The sequence below is a fragment of the Mustela putorius genome, unplaced genomic scaffold (genome assembly GCF_011764305.1).
Source record: "Mustela putorius furo isolate JIRA1106 unplaced genomic scaffold, ASM1176430v1.1 tig00000224_pilon_pilon_pilon, whole genome shotgun sequence".
Lineage (NCBI taxonomy): Eukaryota > Metazoa > Chordata > Mammalia > Carnivora > Mustelidae > Mustela > Mustela putorius.
Genome location: NW_025421321.1, coordinates 35798213 through 35823009, shown reverse-complemented (window position 1 = coordinate 35823009; position 24797 = coordinate 35798213). Strand labels below are relative to the sequence as shown.

At 36.0% G+C, this 24797-nt stretch overlaps 1 long non-coding RNA gene across 1 annotated transcript; it reads right to left on the bottom strand.

The window, feature by feature from the left end:
- Positions 1-200: 200 nt before the first annotated feature.
- On the bottom strand, positions 201-19407 carry LOC101686982. The gene is made up of 4 exons (XR_198686.3): positions 19125-19407; positions 8140-8292; positions 5757-6040; positions 201-326 (listed from the first exon to the last, which is right to left on the bottom strand). It is a non-coding gene; the product is annotated as an uncharacterized LOC101686982 (long non-coding RNA).
- Between the last annotated feature and the right edge of the window lie 5390 nt (positions 19408-24797).

Genomic DNA, 24797 nt, shown 5'->3' with positions numbered 1-24797 from the left:
GTAAAGTAGGCCCTATTATTATCTCTGCTTAGAAATGAAGAAATTAAGGCTCAATGAGGTTTGCTTCTTCAGTTCCAAGGATTCATATGTAAGTGAACCAGAATTTAAATGCAAAAACTCTGAACCCAGAGTCACCTCAGTGAGACATTGAGTAACCATTATTTCAGAAGCCCATCACTTCACATTTGAATTACCAAGATCTTTATTACTAGTTTCTCTTCTGTCCTCAAGTTGACTCAAATGGTGATCAGTTCACTACAATTTGTACCCTCACCGTAGACTTGGAAGAACAAGTGAAGTGCTGACCATTCATTTTTCTATTTGTGCTGTAAAAAGATAATACAGGTGGATTAGAATTATAAATGGAAATAAAGTTTGAGGGTTATATTTGGATTATATTTTGTCTCTAATATAAGCAAGAGATTTAGTCATACAAAATTATAACCGTATCAAATAAATAATTTCAGAGATGAGTGCTTTGCATATAATTTTCCCCCCATTATTAATTAGGGTTGGGGGCACACTGTTGTCATGAAACCGAACCTATTGTTAAATATGACATTACTGGGGCGCCTGGGTGGCTCAGTGGGTTAAGCTGCTGCCTTCAGCTCAGGTCATGATCTCAGGGGCCTAGGATCAAGCCCTGCATCGGGTTCCCAGCTCAGCACAGAGCCTGCTTCTCCCCCTCCCCTACCGCCTCTCTGCCTACTTACGATCTCTCTCTCTCTCTCGGTCAGATAAATAAATAAAATCTTTTAAAAAAAATCTGACATTACTCCTGCTTCATTGGATTGCTCTTTTTCTGGTACTTCAAGACTATCTCCTTCCCCATTCAGCGATGTGTACATCCTTGATTCATGATCCTCCTTTCTTCACACATACTCCTGATATCACCGGCTGTTGTGACTTCAATTCTCACCATTTGGCCATTCCTGACCCTCAGTGCCATTGACCTCTTTCAGATCTCTGTGTAGCATTTCTTGTCTACTGGCTCCAGGCAGGAGGGAGAGAAAAGGAAGAATGAACTCCAGAGAGCAGAGTGGTGAAAGGTGGTGAAGATGATGGTGATAATGACAATGATGATTTCTAGGTGTAAGGGGAGACAAGCCTGATTCAAGGTCCTAGTTAAGACATTTAAGGAAAATCTTATTTGCACTATCCATGGGGGCCCGGTGAGCTTGGAGACAAATCTACACTCAGATTCTGAACACTGAACTGTTATTGTGTATAGAGGGCATCCACTGTTCTGTGCTCAAGTGAATATATGTAATTACACAAACACTACATAGGGACCGTAATCCCTATATCCGTTACTCTAAATATAAGTCCCATCCCTTGTATATAAGGATGATAAGCATAATCCAACCAGGGACAGTCCTAGGAGGCCAGAGAAGTCACGGAGGTTGCTTGGCTGGATGGTGTATAGGATATATACAGGAAGGTATATAGGATATAAGTATGTTCAGATTTCTAGACAAAATAAGCTTAGGTGCTAATCTCACCTACAGGGACAAATGTATTCTTTACACTATTTCTGACCCTCCCAACTCCCACCTCTGTACCAGGATGTCTCGCTTAGCGAATAAAAAAAGCACCAGAAACAGGAGGTGAAAATACAGAGGGAGGTAGAAACAGGAGAGAGAGAGAGGAGGTGAAAGACACAGATCAATTAATCCTCCCATTTTTTTAAATCAGAGAAAACCTTGGCATTCAGTGATGATGAATCAATGCTGCTGACAGATACATCATGTTAGGATCTCAACAATCTAATTCTTCCATCAACAGAAAAGGCAGGTAATTACCACATTATCAAAAGGCTTAACAAATACAGGAGGGAATGCCACGCAAGTACTAGTGCTGCATTATCTGACTCATCCTGTTAAAGACTTAGCGCCCTGTTCTAGACTGATCAGCACTCCTGGAGAGAGGATAGCAGAGTAGGTTAAAAATCTCTTCTTAGGAGAGAAATCTCTTTTGATTAGAAAAACAAAAACAAAAATTTGAAGGATCATTTCAATTGTGGAAAGACAGGCCTCAGGACATGGCCAGTTGTGAGATAAGGATAAATAAAGGATTACATTGTTCCTCATAATGAAATGGGAACAATTTTTAATTTTCAGGGACAGGAGAGAGGGACAGCTCATCTCTTGGCCATTCCAGAGATGAAAGGAGAAGGAGGAAGATAATGTTCAAGGAAAAGTCACAAAATGACTAATTCTCAATAGTACAAATAGCCAAAGGACTTTCAAGCACGTCAGTGTCTAATATTAATCTTCTATCTGTTGTGCTATAACTCAGGGAAACTACTCACCAGACCAACAATAAAAGTCTATTGCACATAACTATCTTTGGTAACTTCTTTGTTTGGACTGTGTTTTGGAGAATTTAGAAGGGAGTTCTGATCTCCGTTGAGCCAACTAAAGACAGAGAGCTTCCGCAAGAAGTCAGAGATAAATGAGTTAAAAATTCAGCAGAAGCCAAAAACTAGATGTGACCGTAAGAAATATATTTCAGAGGATTCTCAAAGAGACGTCTTGCGGTACACACTGAATTTCCCATGATGGGGAGATGGAATTTAACATTTAAACTCGTAAAGCTAGGGATGCCTGGGTGGCTCAGTCAGTTAAGTCTCTGACTCTTGATTTCAGCTCAGGTCCTTATCTCAGGACCCTGATTTTGGGTCCCACGTTGTGCTCAGCACTGCTTGGGATTCTTTCTCTTCCTTTCCCTCAGACTCTCCCCACTCCCTCCCTCCCTCTCTTAAAAAAGCAAAACGAAACAAAACAAAACAACAAAAAACTTGTAAGGCTAGAAGACTGAGGCTTACATCTGAGTTAATATTGCAAACATCAAAAATTTGTTTAATCTGTCCCATTGTTTAGAATAGCTTGAAAGGGAAAAAAGTTAAATACCCAACAATAGATGATTAGGAAAAAATGATAATGCATCCACTAGATGAAAAATTATGTAGTCAATTAAATAATATTTACAAAGGATTTAAAATAAAATGATAAAAGGTTTTGGTATGTTGTTTAAGATGAAAATAAATGATATTAATTGTGTATGTGGTATGATTGGAATTCTGAATTACCCGAATTCATCCTAGGAATACAGAGATGACTTGATTCTAAGAAACTTATTAATGGAAAATGCATTTATTTCCATAGATACTAAAAATACAACATCCATTATTTTTATAATTCATTAACATAATAATAGATGTTTAACATGATTTTCTACCTAAGGCCAAAGCCAGGATTTTGCTTAAATGTTGGATAATTAGATACATTCCCGTTAAAGTCTGGGAACAATTTAATACTATTCCAACTGTACTAACTAGTCAGTACAATAGGCTGGAAAAATAGCAAATATATATAACCTAGGTATATGTCAGTAAAGAACTAATTAAGTAAATGATAGAACACACAGTAGAAAACCAGGGACCATCTGCAAATAAAATACTAATATATTGTTAAAATAAAAGTGAAAAGGTATAGAGCTTGTAAAACATTGTATGTAGAATGCTTCTATTTGTATAAGGGAAAAAGCAAGTTTGTATATACACAGACTGTATAGAAAAAGAGAAGATTTGAAACAATAGTAAGGAGAGGAGTAAGAATCTGGAAGTCTGGGATGGGAAGGAAATTTTCATATAAATCCTTTTTTTCTATTTGGATTTTTGATTTGTAAGTATTACTTTTCTAATTAAAACAAAAAAAAACTTCATAGGGGCACCTGGGTGGCTCATTCCTTAAGTGTCTGCCTTCTGCTCAGGTTATGATCTCAGGGTCCTGGAATCGAGCTCCACAGTAGGCTCCCTGGCTCAGCGGGAAGGCTGATTATCCCTCTCCCACTCCCTCTGCTTGTGTTCCCTTTCTCACTGTGTCTCCCTCTGTTAAATAAATAAGTAAAATCTTATTAAAAAAAAAAAGAAGAAAACTTCATAAATCAAAAAATAACAGGAAACTAAGCATCCAATTATAGAAAAAAAAATTTTTTTTTAGATTTTATTTATTTAACAGAGATCACAAGTAGGCAGAAAGGCAGGTAGAGAGAGGAGGAAGCAGGCTCCCCGCTGAGCAGAGAGCCCGATGCGGGGCTCGATCCCAGGACCCTTGGATCATGACCTGAGCCGAAGGCAGAGGCTTTAACCCACTGAGCCACCCAGGTGCCCCTATAGAAAATTTTTTAAATAAACTACGGTAAATGTACTTTATGGGGTTTAAGGCAGCCATTAAAAATTGCATGTATAAAATTAAAAGTAAATGAGAAAATGTAGTATATTGCTTAATAAATATTTTTTGAATGAATGAAATGATGAATCCCAAATGGGAAGAGATAGCATAAAAATTGTGGATACTGAATATCATAATTATATAATACAACCCACAAATATATAGATATATCCAGAGAGAGAGAAAGTAATGTGAGAAGAAAGAAAAATATAGTAGTGGTATCTTCTGCTTGGATGGTATTATAATATAAAATAAAAAACAATTTCTTCTATTTTTCTGAGTTTCAGAAATTTATATAATAAATGTGCATTGTTTTAAAATGAAAAAGTTTGTTTTAATATAGGAAGTAAGATATTTTATCTGCTTTTCTGAAGAAATGTGGATAATAGCAAATAAATTACTCCCCAAAGGTGATTCATGCAGACCCTGCAGTGTGGACACAATTTCCTTAATGTTCACCTTAAACACTACTGTTGATTTTGAGTTTTACTTGCAAAATAAACAGTGAGCCAAAAGAAAACACTGATACAATTGAACTTGATCTGATTTATTCTAAAAGCAGAGACTTGCCTAAGGCAAAATTCTTTAGGAAAACATTGCAACAGCTAAAAGGTTGTAAACTTGTACTTAAACCAGGTGAATTTTCATTCATAAAATTACTTCCTGTTCCTATTATGGCATTGTAAAAAAAGTTAGAAACTGCTGCCCTTGGACTTTAAATTTAGTATATACTTTGTAGGAAATAAGTGACTGTGTGAAAAATGTCTAAAACACTCAGTTGTTGCTCGTTAATGGTGATGTTTAGTCAAGCTATATGAAGTCAATTGAAATCATTATCAGAAATCCAGACTTAGTAAAGTAAGGGATTTTGTTGTCTCTCTAGCAGCTATTTAGGTGTTTTTAAAGACCAAGCTATCGGTCTATGGTATATAAATTTGTTGTCAGTTTCAGTGTTTACTAGTAATTGATAAATGTTACTTCACATACCAAATCTCCTATTCTACTCAAACCCTTTGCCCACTTATTCTTTTTTTTTTTTTTTTAAGATTTTATTTATTTGACAGACAGAAATCACAAGTAGGCAGAGAGGCAGTGGGGGATGGTGGGAAGCAGGCTCCTTGCTGAGCAGAGAGCCCAATGCAGGACTGGATCCCAGGACCCTGAGATCATGACCTGAGCTGAAGGCAGAGGCTTTAACCCACTGAGCCACCCAGCCACCCCCAACTTACACATTCTTTACAAGAGTGGTGCTCATCTCTTTACAAGACAGTGCGCTAATTTTTCTTTTGCTAATTTTCAAAAAACAAAATATTTTCTCCCCTGCTTTTCAATTTTTATGTTTTTTAAAAATGTTTCTAAAATTTTAAGAAGAGAAATAAAGCAAAAGCTCAATGGCTTCTTATTCCCTCTCACATTAACTATTTAGTATATCTTTCAATAACCTCAATAATAACCTCAGTGACCTCAATAACCTCAATAATCTATGTTCCCCCCAAAATACCTATTTCCTAGGCAACATACCTGTGTCTCTGGCCAGAATACCACAGCACACCACTTCAGTTCACTTCATTTCTTTGCTCATTATGTTCTTCCCATTGCCTTGTCTTCTATTCTTGGCCTGAATTTTTCTGGTTCAGGTACTCAAAAAGTGGCGAACTGTCAGCTGCTGCTGCTGTCATCTCAAGACTTGACTGGTATTAAAGAATCTTCTAAGCTCACTCACATGGTTGTTGTCTGTTAGCCAAGGCCTCCGTTTCTCCCCACATGTGCTTCTCCATAAGCTGTCACTACTGGCTTCCTCCAGACTTATTAATGAGAGAAAAGGAAAACAAGATAAAAGCCACAGGATGTGAACCAGGAGTGGGGATTATTGGGAGGCATCTCGGAGTCTGGCTACCCTCAGAACCACCACACTTAGAAACCCAGAAAAAGTCCCAGCTTCTCCTAGAAGCTTTCTTTAATCACTACTCTTCTATGATTTCCTTCTTCACAAAACACCTTTAGAAGAAGTTCTCTGCCATACTTGGCTCTTACAATGTCATTTTTGAAATTTTTTGTGTTACATTTTAAGTATTTCTTCTCAGTGCAATGTAAACTCCTGAAGTATGGTAAGTAAGACTCGATGTGTTTGATAATTCCTATTTCAATTTTAGTGATACTGGGTTTAGTAAGTATTGGGATGAGTCTGTTTGAGGGCCTGAGGAGCTTTTAAAAAATACTGATGCTTAGATGATATCCCCAGGTAGACACTGGTATTCATTTAAATGCTCCTCAGGAGATTCCAATGAGCAGCCAGTAGCTTAGAATATTTCCTGCCTTAGTTGTAAAATGAAGAGGAACCTAATTTGAATTGTGTTTTTTGTTGTTGTTAATTATCATATAATTCCACCAAATGAAACATTTGCCATTTTTTTAACATTTGCTATTTTTTTTAAAGATTTTATTTATTTATTTGACAGAGAGAAATCACAAGTAGGCAGAGAGGCAGGCAGAGAGAGAGAGAGAGAGAGAGAGAGGAGGAAGCAGGCTCTCTGATGCGGGACTCGATCCCAGGACCCTGAGATCATGACCTGAGCCGAAGGCAGCGGCTTAATCCACTGAGCCACCCAGGCGCCCAACATTTGCTATTTTTGACACAGTTCTCTTGCTTAAAAATATTGGGAGAAGATAAAGTAGCCATAACTCCATTAATGAATCTAATTTTTTTCACATATATAGTTTTTACTTCATACTCTGTCCAAAATAGGAATATACATAATTGCTTTTCCAAAATGTGCAAGTATCATGTCATCTAATAGAAAAATTAAATTATGAAATATAATAAAAAATTGCCCAAGAGTCATGACAATCAACTGAAATGGTTACAAATTCAGGTCATAAAAGTATTTCCAATAGATAAAATTTATAGTGTAGAGATTGTTTTCAATCTAGCCATTAAAAATCCGTCAGAAAAGGAAGTGTCTGTTTCGCTTGAGTCCTTAAGTCTTTTCCCTTCTTTTACATTGTCCCTGAGGCTTTTGAATTTTCTACTAGTTCTATTTCTAAAGGTTTCCAACTACCCCCCCACCAATACCACCCCAAACCCCAAACACAATCCACAATCCCAAAAAGGGTGGAGAAAAAAAAACAAAAAAGCCTTTCTGATACAAAGGAGTTTTTCAAAGACATGACTTCTGTGACTTGAGATGCCACAAGGAAAAGATTCTTCACAGCCTGGTTAGAAATATCAACTGTTTTCAATTGCTTATATAATAGTATTAGCCTTAGTTCTTTTGCCACTCTAATTCCCATCCTCTAATTTGAAGAAATAAGTAGTGAGCTCATTTACCTCTTAAGAATGAGATGCTTCTGTGGTAGCAGAAGCTCTTTTGAAAAGGTTAACTAATTCAAATCCAGAGGCTGAAGTTTAGGACAATGATTCTCAAGTGTGGTGCACATCCTTTACATTTTTTTTGTAAAGCACTTATCTGGGACCTATACCAGACATAATCAGCATCTTACAATATAAAATTTGCACTGATGAGCACTGAAAGACAGAGTTAAGCTTTGCTCAACATCTTGGCACACAGGGATATTTCTGAAATCCATCACCCTATCCAGCATAAATATATTAGACTAACAAAAAGTACATGGCTGTTGAAAGTAAAAGAAGGGAAGGTAAAATTGCAATGTTTGAAGACAAAATAGAAATTATGGTTATTTCTGCTGTTCCCAATTAATAGATGAAACAGTGCAGAATTATAGAAGGTTTATAACAATAGACCAACACAGAACTGACCCAGAATCTTTTACCCTACCATCACATAAAAAAAGAAATCAGATCCCCATGCTAAAAAGCTTAAAAGCCAAATTTTACCCCATAAGTGAAAATGAATAGGACTTAACATATACTTTGTATCCTAACCTTACTGCTGGTCTCATGTCAAGTTGTGTTGGAATTTCCTCTCGTATTAGGCCACATTGATTGAAAGTTATAGAGAGCTTAATTTTCTTTTAAAAGAACTTTATATGCTTCCTCTAAAATCACATTTTAGCAATTTCATTCTTTTTCTTCCCACTGAAATTATAAAATAGAATATACAATAAGTTATTTATGTAATTGTCCAAACATTGTTGCAAAAGTTGGCAATGAAGTAAAAATAAAAATAGAGTTAGTAGAGTTCTAGGAGTAGTGATATAAAAATATAGAAAAGTACATACTTTAAATCTGTACCTTGCAGATAGTTGAAGTATAACTTGTTTCCATAAAATATAGCTACCATGTTTCTTAAATTCATTTATTATGTATTTTAGGTCTAAACATTTGACTGGGTAAGAAAATTTGAAACAGTTGTGACTTAAACAGTTAGAAGTCAGAGATATAGCAGAGTTTTATAAGCAGGCAGACACAAACAACTCAAATGGAGTTGTGTTTGAAAACTGTATTTCCTGAAATATACTTTAATAATCTCTGTAAATTGGAACAGCCAAGGGAGATAACCTCTATAGTGTTGAATATAATATCTCAAATGAGCTGGCATCAAAGATGAAGATGATGTTATAAAGTCAACATTACCCCCATTTTCTTCCTGGATATCACCCAGGCAGCGTAGAGGAAACAAAGTAACACAAGCCCCTTTTTTTTTGCAAAACATGTATTCAACAATAAACTAAAAACTATGTGTAGAGTTTCCCATAAGAATACAGGGATGTATGCATAAAGAACAAAGGGGAAGAATATTGTATCTTCAAATTTAAGAAGGATCCAGCAAAACACACTTCTTAACAATAAGGGGCACTCTCTGAGATGTGAAATCCAATGCCTTGTTTACAATAATGGAAATAGAATACATAGGCTGGAGGCAGGAACTACTCAGGATACAGCTTACTTCTGGGAATCAAAAGGATGGCAACAAATAAGGCATCATGAAGATTGTTATTTGCAGAAAGGGAGTGCAGAGATTTGGCATTGTGATAAACCTCCATACTCCCTATCCTCACTGATGGAAAAATTAGAGAGACACACTGGCATACACAATTCTAGGTCCTCAAGATAATTCCAGCTAACCTGGAATATAGCCATCAACTCTTTCATACACTAGATTCCTGAAAATAACTTATCCTGGAGAAATTTATTGGTTTTAAAGATGAGTAACGGGGCACCTGGGTGGCTCAGCTGGTTAAGCAACTGCCTCCGGATCAGGTCATGATCCTGGAGTCCTGGGATTGAGTCCCACATTGGGCTCCCTGCTCTATAGGGATTCTGCTTCTCCCGCTGACCTCTCTCCTCTCATGCTCTGTCCCTCATTCTCTCTCTCTCAAATAAATAAATAAAATCTTAAAAAAAAAAAAAGAGTAATGGAAAAAAGGAATTATCACTAGAGCCACACAAATATACTTAAGAAAAAGAAACAAAAAAGTTTCTTACAAAGAATATTAGGCAGAAAAATGATCTATTGTAGCAACAGAAATTTTAAAATCTCAATTAAGCAGTATCTCCTATGAAGAAAGAACATGAAAAAGATATTCTAAAGTTCAGTTAAGAGATCATAAGACGATAGGAAAAAAAATCATAATGCAACTACAAAGTGAAAGAAAAAATAACAAAACCATCCCTCAAATAAAGGCAAAATATAAACAAGTACAATGGAGAAAGAAATTACAGAAAACAATAAAATAAATATAAGATAGATGTAAGAAAAGGAAAATGAAGGAGGTAAAATGGAAGAGGCAAATTGACTCAGGATTTGCACAGAGTCCTGCTGCTGCTCCTCAGAACAATTTGTTACTTGCACTGTAACCCCTGGAGGATTTCACTAGTTACCAAGCACATTTAGATATGACCTTAAGAATTACATATACTGGCAACAGGTCTTTGGGGAGAAGGACAATGTATGGCCATGAAGCTGGGCAGCTGGGGATGCCCGGCTCGCTCAGGGCAGAACGCCGCCCCTTCACAGAAGCTGGGCAGCTGGGGATACCTGGCTCACTCAGGGCGGAGGGCCACCCCTTTACAGAAGCCAGGCAGCTGGGAACTCCCGGCCCGCCCAGGGCGGAACGCCGCCTGCTTCTGCTTCAGGGAAGCCGAGCACCCTGGAATGCCCGGTCAGCTCAGGGTGGAATGAAAGCCGCCTGCCTCTCTTATCCGTTATCGCTCCTTTCTCATCCCAGAAGCGCCCGTTGTTAGTTAGTCCTTTGCATGTGCTTGTTTAACTATAAACTTTATCCTTCTCCTTGCTTGTCTGCAAGACGGGATTAATGTTTGACCTTCATCAATCCTTCTATTGGCTATTGTTTTCTATCCAATAAAAGTGAGACTGTGGAGTTGCTCATGGCAGCAGTCCTTTTCGACTGTTGTACCCTGCTCCCAATCTCTTGCATCTGACTTCTTTGTGCCTAATTCTTCTCTCGTCACCGACTGGAAGCCGCAGAGTCCAAAAAGAGAAAAAATGAAAAAGAACAAATAATTTTCAATATAGTTTATTTCATGGAAATAAAAGATTTGGATTTACATAATGAAAGAAAGATATATTTAAAAGAATAAACAATAAAATATTTCCTAGCAAATGTATAGGATTTCAATGAAAAATAAAAAAGTACTTGGGTAAATGGGCAATAAGCTCAAGTTACTTTTAAGGTATGGGGTATGGGTGGGGGATCAAGATGGTCTCAGAACTTTCTGTAGAAAAATTCAAAGCTAAATATTCCAGAGAAATTATATAACATCCTCAAGAAAAAAGGAGGGGTGGGTAACACTGAGAATTTTATACCTAGCCAAACTATGATTTACAAATTAAAGCGATATGCAGGAACTCAGGAAATACTAAAACTATAAGAACTCAGAAAATATTCTCATGGGTCCAGCTTAAGTAATCTACTGAAATAAGAAAATCTATGGAAAAAACTGTTAATGTTGAGCATTTATTCCCTTAACATTGAAGAGTGAAAAAAATGTAGGATTAGAGTTGTAAGAGTAGAAATGTCACAAGCCCTGTCAGTATAAAAATAATACAACTCACTAAAGATGGAAAGAGCAGGGACAAGGAAGGTGAGAATTTCCAGTTTCTTTATCTTTAATTGCTTCAGATCAAAGGACATCACTAAACACTCAGCAATCATTAATAGAGATATAATTATATATGTAGATGTTAATAACATGAAAATAATATAACCAAGGGAAAGCAAATGATAGAGGAGAAGGAATGGGAAAGAAAAGGGAAATACAGTAACTATTATTGCTTATACTAACAACTTAGGCATATTTAAAGAAATGGAGAAATAAGAGATTAAGAAATGAGTCCTATGTAATATAATTTTTTAAAAAGATTTTATTTATTTGACAGAGATCACAAGTAGGTGGAGAGGCAGGCAGAGAGGAAGGGAAGCAGGCTCCCTGCTAAGCAGAGAGCTCGATGTGGGGCTCCATCCCAGGACCCTGGGATCATGACCTGAGCCCAAGGCAGAGGCTTTAACCCACTAAGCCACCCAGGTGCCGCTGTAATGTAATTTTTTTTAATATTTCATTTATTTGAGAGAGAGTGAGCAAGCAAGAGAGTGAGAGAGAGAGCAGGAACAGGGGGAGAGGGAGAAGCAGACTCCCCATGGAACAGGGAACCTGACCCACTGCTATATCTGAGGATGCTGGGATCATGACCTGAGTCAAAGGCAGATGTTTAAGTGACTTAGCAACCAGGCACCCTGTGATGTAATGTTCTTATTAAAAAGGAATTCATTAGGACAAAAGTGTAAATCTCCTGATTATCAGGGGAAAAAAATGAAAAATAGGTGCATGGGAGGGGGAAGTGCTACTTTTGAAAGGTTTTTAAACAAGTATAAATACAAAAAGCAAGGGCGCCTGGAAGGCTCAGTGGGTTAAGCTGTTGTCTTCAGCTCGGGTCATGATCGGGCTCTCTGCTTCCTTCTCTCTGCCTGCCTCTCTGTCTACTGTGATCTCTCTCTGTGTCAAATAAATAAATAAAATCTTAAAAAAAAAAAAAAAAAAGCAAAACATAAAATAATGTGACAGCTGACACCAAATATATTTATCATCATAATAAATACAAATAAATTACCTCAACTATTAAGAGAAATTGAAACCTAACTCTATGCAAAAGACAGACTTGCAACAAAGTGATTCAGAGGGGAGAATAGAAGCATGGGCAAAATGTTACCAAGCAAATACAAGTAAACAAAAGGGAAGGGCACAATTTGGGGATGGAGGTGATAAACTTTTAATACCAGATAAGATTGAATTTGCCCCCAAATCACTAATGAGACCAAAAATTTACATTATAAAACAAGAGGGTAAAATTGAAAATTAAAATATACTAGTTATGAATCTGTATTGTATATCAAATATTTAACTTGGATACACTATTTAAGGGACAGAGACTAGGGCATCTGGGTGGCTCAGTCAGTTTAAGGGTCTGCCTTCAGCTCAGGTCATAATCCCACGTCCTGGGATCAGGCCCTGCACCAAGCTCCCTGTTCAGTGGGAAGCCTTCTTCTCCCTCTCCCACTCCCCCTGCTCATATTCCCTGTCTTGCTGTCTCTCTCTCTGTCAAATAGAGAAATAAAATCTAAAAAAATAAAATAAAGGACAGAAACTATTGAAAAAGAGTTCCACTTTTCTTTAGGGTAGGGGAAGTCAAAAGTAAAAATGAGATACAGCTGGATAACCTAAAAACAACAACAATGCTTTTCTTGAACCTTTCAGAGAGCTGAGTTACAAGGTAATCTATTGAACTGAATTTTGAAAAGTCTCAAGTTCTTATAAGGAGAGATAGTACACACAAACTGCTTCACCTTTGGCAGAGAATGAGAGCAAGATGTGGTTTCCATAGAAGCAGGTAAGAGAACATCTTGCTAATTGTGCTCTGTCATCTGTTCTTTGTTGTTCTTTTTCTTCTTTACCTGCCTTCTTTTGGATTAACTGGATATTTTATTAATGTTCATTTACCTTCACTATTGGCTTCTTAGTTTTACTTTTTTTTTACTTTTAATTGTTCTTTTAGGTTTTGCAATGTATATGTTTAACACCACATTTTACCTATTCAACTTTGTATCACTTATGTATATTTTAAGAAATTTATAACAGTATACTTAGATTTCTTCCCTTTCATACTATACTTAATTATTGAATTATATTTTAATTCTACATATTTCATAATCCTTACAACACCTTATTACTATTTTGCTTGAGACATTCGATTATCTTTTATAAATTTTTCTAAAATTACCTGAGAAGAAAGAAAATCTAAATGACAAAATACCATAAAATAGATACAATTGTACAGTAGATATTTCTCCATAGTACCAGACTGTGAGGGCTTCAGAAATTAATTCTAAAAGAAAAAGATAAACCTATATTACTTAAATTATTCTAGAGTATTTAGTAAAAAAGACAATTTGCTAAATGCTTTTTATAAGGTGGCCATGGCATTGATAACAATGTATAAAATAGATTTCACACACTCAAAGGAAAACTAGTAGTCAACTAAACTGAAAAAAATCTTAAACAAAATATTAACAAAGAGAATCCATTAGCAAATTTCAAGAATTATACAAGAATATAGCTGGGTTGGGGTTGGATTATTTTAGTACTACAAGAACGATTTAAGATTAGGAAACCTAATAATTTAATATAAAATTGAAAACAAAAACAAGAGCAAAAACTCACAGGTTCACTTTATTAATTAGGTAACACATTCACTGGCTACAATAAATACTTCAAACAATAGTGGCTTAAAGAAAATGGAAATTTACTTCTCTTTTCAGGAATAAATTGCACATAAGCAGTTTCAAAATGATATAGTGGCATCCTAGTATTGGGGAGTTATGGTCTCAACTAACATTAGAGAATTAATAAATGAAAAAAAGGGGGAATAGATGTTGGGCAATATCAAACAGTATCCACCATAGTCATCCCCATTAATAATGATAATGAGACTTTTTTTAAAAGCATCAGTCCATGATTTTAAATAAATAGGTAAATAATAGGATATAAATAATAAAAACTATTAGCAATAAATGTATCTCATTCTAAAAGCCTGAAATGTAGATATAAAAAATACTGGAAGTGGGGCACCTGGCTTGCTCAGTTGGTTAAGCAACTGCCTTCAGCTCATGTCATGATCCTGGAGTCCCAGGATGGAGTCCCGTATCAGGCTCCCTGCTCAGCGGGGAGTCTACTTCTCCCTCTGATCTCTTCCCTCTCATGGTCTCTCTCTTTCAAATAAATAAATATTTTTTAAAAATACTAGAAGCATCCTTATTAAAATAAGGAGTAAGGTAGGATTCCCATAATAATCACAATTATTCAACCATTTTCTTGCAGATATTATTAAAAATATAAGTACAGGAATGAGAGAAATAAAATTTGTAAAGGATGAAAAGAAATTATTAGTTGTTTTGTTTATCTGTTGATGCATAGAACCCACACCTGAAAATTATGAGCTTAAAATAATAACATTTACTGTCTGTCATGATTATGTGGATTAATTAGGCAGTTCTTTACTCTCTACAGTAATTCAAACTTTATATTTAAATCACTTAATTAGTAAATAATCTAATATAAGATTCTAATATTAGATAATGTTCAAATATTTGGAGAAACATTTTCAATACTGGGTAAATCTTATCTGTAGGTCTTTGAAAGTTTTGGCTCACATGTTCCCTCTGACATGGTTCTCTCTGACTTAAGAAAGAAAAGTAGGACCAAAAAAAAAGGGGGGGACAATATTTAGTTTGTCCTCTTTTAATTGAATGATGGATATGTTTCAAATCTAAGATTTCTGTGGTTAAGTTTTTAGACTGACTTTCTCAACTTGGTTCACAAAGTAGTATTATGACTCATGCATATAGAGTTCCAGAAACAGTGCAGAAGCAGAAGCCTGATCAAGAGCCCGGCATCAGAAAAGTGGAAGTAATACAGATGAATAACCAAGATTGATAACCAAATGATATAGATGAATAACCAATGCCATTGACATGACAGGAGAAATGTAGAGATTCTATATGTGAACCTTCATTGGGAAGTTTCTGGGCACATTAAAATATTTTCTGGCTGTCACATGACACCATTTGAATTGACTGTTTGTTGTTGTTTAAGCTTAATTCATCAATTTTAGAACATTTTCCAGACACATAGAACCGTTTCTATGTTTTATCCCATAACTTCCTTAAAGTATTTAGTCCTCTTTGATGTGGACTATATCCAACTTGGAAACTAAACTATGAGTTATGTGAGATTTCAGTAATACTTTCCTAAGGTAATCCACGTCTTTTGTCAGCAGTCTTTTCTCTTCTCTCAAATATAAAGACTACATCCAACATTTTAAAAAGAGGCAACTGTGTTTGTGACATGATATAGTAGTCTGGTATTGTTTCTTGCTGTCTCAGAAAGCAAAGGACAGTAAGTTTAGAAAAATAATAAACATTTTTTGAGGGGTGGAAGGGCCAACTCACGAAAATAAAAATATGTTACTTTTTTGTCTTTTAAAAAAAGTAACTTTCGGAAACTTCCCATCTTGTATGTCACATTATTCTGGTATGATTGTCAGTTACGGGGCCACTTTCCTGCCCCAAAAGTTGCATGTATCCAAGCAGGGATAATCAGAGCTCTTGTTCAGTGATTGAGAGGGAAACTGGGGGACGAGAGGTACCTATCTGCTTGTATAGGTTGAGAAAAAGCATGTAAAAGGAATAAAATTCATTTTTCTCACTATGTGGAGAGCTTGGCTAAAGATAAAGTCAACAGAGAGGGACACACAGGGACATAGAGAGGGACGCAGAGGCAAATGTAGAGTGACAGATAGACTGACCCCAAGACAACTTTTACCTAAACAATGGATCATAGCAAAATAATTTAAATAGTGGTGTACACTGTTTAATTTCATCAAACTATTTTCAACTATTTTGGAAACAAATTTTTTGCAGGATCCAGCTTTAAACCTAAAATGCTAAATACCACACATCAACAGTCTTTATACCCCTTTTTCTATACTAGGCTTATTAAAATTACATGTATGCACCTCCTGTTAGCATTACCATTCTTTTTCTTTTTTCTTTATTTTCTTTTTTAAGATTTTATTTATTTATTTGACAGAGAGAGAGAGATCACAAGTAGGCAGAGAGGCAGGCAGAGAGAGAGGGGAAAGCAGGCTTCCCACTGAGCAGAGAGCCCGATGTGGGGCTCGCGCCCAAGACCCTGAGATCATGACCTGAGCTGAAGGCAGAGGCTTTAACCCACTGAGCCACCAGGTGCCCCTTCTTTCTTTTTTTAATAGAAGGAGGGGAGAATGAAGAAGAAGAGAGAGAGAGAGAGAGAATCTTCAGCATGCTCCACACCTAGCATGGAGCCCATCATGGGGCTCTACCTCACAACCCTGAGATCATGACGTGAGCTGAAATCAAGAGTCAGATGGTTCACTGACTGAGGCACGTAGGTGCCCCTAGTATTATCATTCTTATGAAATGGTGTGGTGTTTGTTCAGGTATTTGAATATTTGAATATTTTGCCCATATTTTACAAAATTGAGTGGAAAACTGCATAACAAAAGTGCTAATATTAATGGGTTTAGATAATCTTAAAGTTTGGAAACAAACCTCTTTTTAAGTTGGTTTAGATTTCCAGGACTTCAATTTTTGCCTTTATATAATCCTATAAAATAAAGCTTATAGGTTATGCTATCTCAAATCATGGCAATATGTTATGTGGTTATTTCTAATATTTCTAACACAAGGCATATATCTGTATTCAGTTTTTATGTGTGTGCATGAATACACATTTAAACAAAAGTTAAATTAGGAAGTGATTATTTTAACAAAAAGGATCTTAACTAAAGAATAATCCATGCAACTCCTATAAATGAAAGTCATCCATTATGTACTATAAATATAATAAAATACTAATTTATATGTAATCTTTCCAGGAACCATCTATTATATGAAATTATATAATTAAAAACCTCCTGATTAAATTTTGGTATTAAATTGAAGCATTATGATTTTCCAAAGTATATTAACAATAATAGCACACAAATATAAAACCTACTCAAATAAACCTATAGTCTTTAGAAACAAAGAACCTTGAAAAGATCTTAGATATCTAATTTAATCCCTTCATTTTCATACTGAGTACACAGATGTCTAGAGAAATTTAGTTAACAAATAATGACAAAACCAGGAGTAGAACCATGTTTTACTAGCTAGTTCAGAAGTTAAAATATAGATTTCTGTATCTAATTGTTTTGTGTTAGGGGTGCCTGGGTGGCTCAGTCAGTTAAGCATCTGCCTTTGGTTCAGGTCATGATATCCAGGTCCTGGGATAGAGCCCCACATCAGACTTCCTGCTCAGCAGGTAGTCTGCTTCTCTCTCTCCCTCTCCCTTAGTCCTTCCCCACTGCTTATCCTTTCTCTCTCTCTCAAATAAATAAATAAAATCTTCTAAAAAAGTAAATTTTTGAAATGAAATTATGGTTTATTATTTTCTATAACTTGAAAATGCAAGTTATTCATATGTATGTGAACATACAATTAAAATTGCTAGCAAAATATAAAACAAGAGTAAATATCCAGGAACTTCCATCATTTGCCTTTTTATTACTTTGTTTCAATCAAATGTTGAAAACTTTCAACTCGTATGGTCAGTTTCTTAAGACTGACAGTACTAAAATATCTAGGTCAAATGAGCAAAATAAAAAATAAAAAATTCCTGGGACACCTATGTTGCTCAGTAGGTTGAGCATCTGTCTTTAGCTCAGGTCATGATCCCACATACCTGGGATCAAGTCCCACATCAGGCTTCTTATTCAATGAGTAGCTTGCTTTTCCCTCTGCATGCCACTCCTCCTGCTTGTGTTCTCTCTCTCTCTCTTTGACAAATAAATAAAAAATTAAAAAAAAAAATTCCCAAGTTTAATTCTTCTAGTTTTGCTTTTTTTTAAGTTATGCTCAGCTAGCCACTGTATGTATCATTAGTCTTTGATGTAGTGTTCAATGATTCATTAGTTGCATATAATATCCAGTGCTTAACACAACATACACCCTCCTCACTATGCTTCACCTGGCTACACCTAATCCCTTCACCCCAGGTCCCCTCTGAAATCCTCAGTATGTTTCTGGAGTCCATAGTCTCTCATGGTTCATCTCCCTATCTGATTTCTCCCCCTTCAGTTTACCCTCCCTTCCCCTATGGTCCTCTGTGCTATGTCCACATTCATGTTCCACATTTATGTTCCAAAAATGTAAATATTTTGTGTTATTTTGGGCCTTGTGAAATATGACATATTTATGCTTAGATTGGGACCTTCTCCTGAACGAAATCTGTATACTATTGCTTTTCTATTTCAAATATCTGAAATTGACAGCTTTTCTTTCAATTAAAAAAAATAATAATTTTTAAAAAAGCCCCTAACTATCTCCCTTCTCCTTATAGATAATAACTAAAAAGTCTAGACAGAAATAAAAGTTTAGCAACCTAGGGGCTCTAAAGAATTGATAAAAGTGGGCATATTTTAGAAGAAAACTAAAAGTTGGAAGTAATAATCTTCAGAAGGTGAGTTTTCTCTATTTGAGATTTTTCTCTGAGGTCAAGAACATTTGTACCACAGTACAAAGTGGCTAAAATGCTGAGAGAAAATGCATAAATGCATAAAAGCTAAAATGCTGCTATCTTTTTGTCCAGAGAAACGAAGGGAAGGAGCTATGACAAGCAGAGTTGTGAGAGAGAGAAAACAAAACAAAACAACAACAACAACAACAACAAAACAGAAAAAAGAGAGCTAGATAAGGCAAATCCAAATATTTGGGCAGAAGCAAACTCTGCCCAAATCTCTGGTTGACCCTAGAACCACACATGTGCTGAGCTGATTGAAGGGAGTATGAATTGAGATCTGAGTTTCTACTCACCATAGGCAAAGCAGAGGTTTCTGTTTGAATATAACCAAACTAACCACTTGCTAAAACAAAAAACTGAAGGTTCATCAAAGGAATATAACCAAATTCAGAATGCATCCATTTCTTCCAGATTATCAAACTTGCTGGCATACAGTTGCTCATAATATGTTCTTATAATTGTTTGTATTTATTTGGTATTGGTTGTATCTCTCCTCTTTAGTTCATGATTTTATTTTTTGGGGATCCTTTCTCTTTTCTTTTTGATAATTCTGGTCAGGGTTTATCAATCTTATTAATTATTTCAAAGAAACAGCTCCTAGTTTCGTTGATTTGTTCTATTGCTTTTTGGTTTCTATTTCTTTGATTTCTGCTCTGATCTTTATTATTAATCTTCTACTGGGTTTAGGCTTTCCTTGGTGTTCTTTCTCCAGCTCCTTTTGGTGTAGGGTTAGGTTGTGTATTTGAGACTTTTCTTGTTTCTAGAGAAAGGCTTGTATCGCTATATATTTTCCTCTCAGGACTGCCTTTGCTGTGTCCCACACATTTTGAACAGTTGTGTTTTCATTATCATCTGTTTCCATGAATTTTTTCAGTTTTTCTTTAATTTCCTGGTTGACCCATTCATTCTTTAGTAGGATTCTCTTTAGCCTCCATGTATTTGAGTTCTTTCCAACTTTCCTCTTGCGATTGAGTTCTAGCTTCAGAGCATTGTGATCTGAAAATATGCAGGGAATGATCCCAATATTTTGGTACTGGTGGACACCTGATTTGTGACCCAGGATCTGATCTATTCTGGAGAATGTTCCATGTGTCCTAGAGAAGAATGTGTATTCTGTTGCTTTGGGATGGAATGTTCTAATGTTCTAATGTGATGTCCATCTGGTCCAGTGTATCCTTTAAGGCCTTTATTTCCTTGTTGATCTTTTGCTTCGATGATCTGCCCATTTCAGTAAGGGAGTGTTAAAGTCCCCTACTATTATTGTATTATTGTTCATTTGTTTCTTTGATTTTGTTATTAACTGGTTTATATAGTTGGCTGCTGCCATGTTAGGGGCATAGATATTTAAAATTGTTAGATCTTCTTGTTGGACAGACCCTTTAAGTATGATAGTGACCTTCCTCATCTCTTATTATAGTCTTATATAGTCTTATAATGGCTTAAAATCTACTTTATCTGATATAAGGATTGCCACTCCAGCTTTCTTTTGATGTCCATTAACATGGTAAATTCTTTTCCACCCCCTCACTTTAAATCTGGAGGTGTCTTTGGGCCTAAAATGAGTTTCTTGTAGACAGCATATTGATGGGTTTTGTTTTTTTATCCATTCTGATACCCTGTGTCTTTTGATTGGGGCATTTAGCCCATTTACATTCAGGGTAATAGAGAGATATGAATTTAGTGCCATTATATTGCCTGTAAGGTGACTGTTACTGTATATTGTCTCTGTTCTTTTCTGGCCTACTACTTTTAGGTTCTCTCTTTGCTTAGGGGACCCCTCTCAATATTTCTTGTAGAGCTGGTTTGGTGTTTACAAATTCTTTTAGTTTTTGTTTGTCCTGGAAGCTTTTTATCTCTCCTTCTATTTTCAATGATAGCCTGCCTGGATATAGTATTTTTGGCTGCATATTTTTCTTGTTTAGTGCTATGAATATGTCATGCCAGTCTTTGCTGGCCTGCCAGGTCTCTGTGGATAAGTCTGCTGCCAGTATTATATATTTACCATTGTATATCACAAACTTCTTATCTTGGGCTGCTTTGAGGATTTTCTCTTTGTCACTAAGACTTGTAAGTTTTACTATTAGATGATAGGGTGTAGACCTATTCTTATTGATTTTGAGGGGGGTTCTCTGTGCCTCCTGGATTTTGAAGTTCTTTCCCATTGCAATATTAGGGAAATTATAATAATTCACTCCAATATACTTCTTCCCCCCTCTCTCTTTCTTCTTCTTCTGGAATCCCAATTATTCTAATATTGTTTCATCTTATGTTATCAGTTATCTCTCAAATTCTCCCCTCGTGGTCCAGTAGTTTGTATCTCTTCTGTTCAGCTTCTTTATTCTCCATCATTTGGTCTTCTATATCACTAATTCTCTCTTCTGCCTCATTCGTCCTAGCAGTAAGAACCTCCATTTTTTATTGCACATAATAGTGTTTTTGATTTCTGCTTGGTTAGATTTTAGTTCTTTTATTTCTCCAGAAAGGGCTTTTATTTCTCCAGACAGCATTTCTCTAATATCTTCCATGCCTTTTTCGAGCCCAGCTAGCACCTTGAGACCTGTTATTCTGAACTCTAGATCTGACATGTTACCAATGTCCATATTGATTAGGTCCCTAGCCTTCAGTACTGTCTCTTGTTCTTTTTTTTTTTGTGGTGACTTTTTCCACCTTGTCATTTTATCCAGATAAGAATATACGAAGGAGAGAATAAAATACTAAAAGGGTGGCAAAGACCCCAGAAAAATGTGCGCTAACTAAATCAGAAGAGACCCCAAATCATGGGGAAAAGAAACGAAGTAAAAAAAAGCTCAAAAATTTTTTTTAAAAATTCAAAATATACATATATATTAGACTGGTGAATAGAACGGAGCCACCCACTTGATTTTGGGTGTATTTGGTCTCTTAGAAGAAACTACTTCCAAAATTTTAAAGAAAGAAAAACTTATATATGTATACAAAAATAAGGGTAAATACAATGAAGTGATGGAATATGACTGTAAAGATGAAAATTCAAAAAAAATTCTAAAAAAGGAGTTGATAAGATAAATTGGTTGGGAAAAGAAAGAAAAAGAAAGTGAGAGAATTTGCTCAGGCTGGAGACTAGAACAAAGCCCTGTGTTAGATTTAGGGTATATTTTGATCTATTAGAAGTAGTTGTATCCCAAAACTTTTTAGAAGAAAAAACCCTGTATATATACAAAAAATAAAGTTAGATACAATGAAGGATAAACTCTGACTATAATAATGAAATTTCAAAAAGATTTTTTATAAAAGGTATTCTTACCTTATATTTATCTTAAACTAGTTAAAAAAATTAAAAGAGGAAAGAGTAAAAATTAAAAAAAATTAGAATAAGAAAAAAAGAAAATTAAAAAATTTAATTAACTTTGCAAGACTAAAGAATCATGGGGAGAAAGCCATGAATTTCATGCTTTGTTTTCCTCTCCTCTGGAATTTCACTGTTCTCCTTGATCAGTGAGCATGATCTTGGTTGGATGTTCTTGCTGATCTTCTGGGGGAGGGGCCTGTTGTAGTGATTCTCAAATGTCTTTGCCTGAGGCAGAATTGCCCCGCCCTTGCCAGGGGCTGGGCTAAGTAATCTGCTCAGGTTCAGTCTCAGCAGCTTTTGTTCCCTGAGTGCTTTCTATAGAGCTCTGGAGGATGGGAATGAAAATGGCGACCTCCCAATCTCTGGACCAGAGGAGCTGAGAGCTCGGGGCCCCACTCCTCTGTGCACCCTCAGAGAAAAGTACTCAATCACTCCCATTTCCCTGGTCTCTGGCTGTGCTCCAAGCTCACCCAGCCTGTGACTGAGCATTTCTATCTCTGGCACACAGCCCCATTTGGAGTCTCCAAACCCAGAAGTTTCCTGCCTCCAGAGAAGGAAGGTGAGTCTCCCCAGATCTGCCACTTGTGGGGTCCCTTCTCAAAGAGCAGTGGTCTGACTGTGCCACGGATCACAGTTTAAGGTAATCCTGAGCTGAGAGCTCACTCCTCAGCTCCATCTCTGTAGCCAGCTTCCCCGCTCTAATACCTGCGAGGTCTGCTACACTCAGACACCCCCAATCCTTCTGGATCAGGATCAGGGGATTCCCAATCCTGTGGGAACCTGAGACTATGCTGTCCCCGCAAAGGCTCCACCCCCATTTCGCCTCTAGAGCAGTGTCCCTCAGTAGAGCAGACTTTTAAATTTCTGATTTTCTGCTCTGTTGCTCCAGCACTTGCCAGGAGCCAGGCCCTCCCCCGACGGTGTAACTTCCTGTCACTTCGGATTCAGTTTTCCACATGTCCCACCTCTTAGAACGTGGTCGATTTTCTGTTTTTAGAATTGCTGCTCTTCTTCTCTTCAATCTCCTGTTGGATCTGTAGGTGTTCAAGATGTTTTGATAACTATATAACTGAACTCCTGTGACCTGATGTCATCTCAGCCTGCTACCTCGCCACCATCTTCACTCCTTCCAAACTATAACCAAATTCAGAGTCTCTACAACATATCTGTTACAATGTGCAATATACAACCCAAAACCATTTGATGTATGAAGATGCAGAAAATGTGATCCAATCTCTAGGGATAATCAGCAGAGGCCAATTTTAAGATGATTACTATGTTAGAATAATCAGACAAAGATTTTAAAGCACCTGTTAAAACTATACTCTATAATACAAATGAAAATACATTTGTAATGAATAAAATTCTAGGAAAATTAGCAGAGAATCTATTTTAAAAAGAGCCAAATGGGAATTGTAGAACTAAAAAAATGCAGTGTCTGAAATTTTAGAAATTCATATGGGTAAAAGAGCCACATGAAGTCAACAGTGGAAAAACTCAGTTAATTTGAAGAGAAATCAATAAAAATTATTCAGTCTGAAGAAAGGAGAAGGAAAAGGGGTAGAAATAAAATGTAAAGAAAAAACTCAGGTACTTGTAGTATAATATCAAAAGGATAATTAGAGTTCCAGAAGGAAAGGAGAGGAAGAGAATAGAGCAGAAAATAATCTGATCTATAATGACCAAATCTGAAATAATGACCAAAAACTGCAAATTTAGTGAAAGAGAAAAATTTATAATCCAAGTATCTCAGTGATTCTAAAACAAGTTTGAAGAAAACAAAGCCTAGAGATACCATAATCAAACTGCTTAAGACTAAACCAAAACACCCCAGAGGTTTGACCATACAAATTTCTTAATAAATGTTATCAATTTAAAAAATATAAATAATTCTGAAAGTATAATTGAACAGAAAACTTTTTTTGTCCTGAGATTTCCCCCCTACCCCATGAGTTTCTATTACATATTTATGTACAACCTTAAGTTTAGGAAGTTTCATTCAATAAATTGTGTCAATCAAATTGTTACAGAAAACTTAGAAAAAGTTTTAGTCATGGGCTTAATTAAAGTAACAATTTATTAAAATATACAAGAGTATCAAAAGAAACTCATCAAAGTTATTTTTATTTTAGTGTTTTGAAACATAGGATTTATTTTTCAGGCTTTTGAACATAGCCTAATTATTTACATTATTTTATTGCATATTTTAATCTAGTTTATTTAGTTATTTAAATGTTTTATTTATTTATTTGTCAGAGAGAGAGAGAGAGAACAAGCAGGGGGAATGGCAGGCAGATGTAGAGGCAGGCTCCCTCCTGAGCAAGGAACCAGATGTGGGATTCAATCACAGGATCCTGTGGGATCATGACCTGAGCTGAAGGCAAAACATTTAACTGACTGAGCCACCCAGGTGTCCCTCAGTCAAGTGTATTTAAAAATAGACCCTTTAGCAGTGAAATTCAACAACCTTTGGATTTATAAGCAATTTTCTATATTTTCTTATTCTAAACAGAAATAGATTCAGCTTTATAGGCATTATATAATGCAAAATTAAGTAGGACAAGGTTGGGAAGATCTGGGTTCTAGCACTGGTTCTAGCCATGAATATAGCATTGATTGAGTCACTTAATCTCATTTG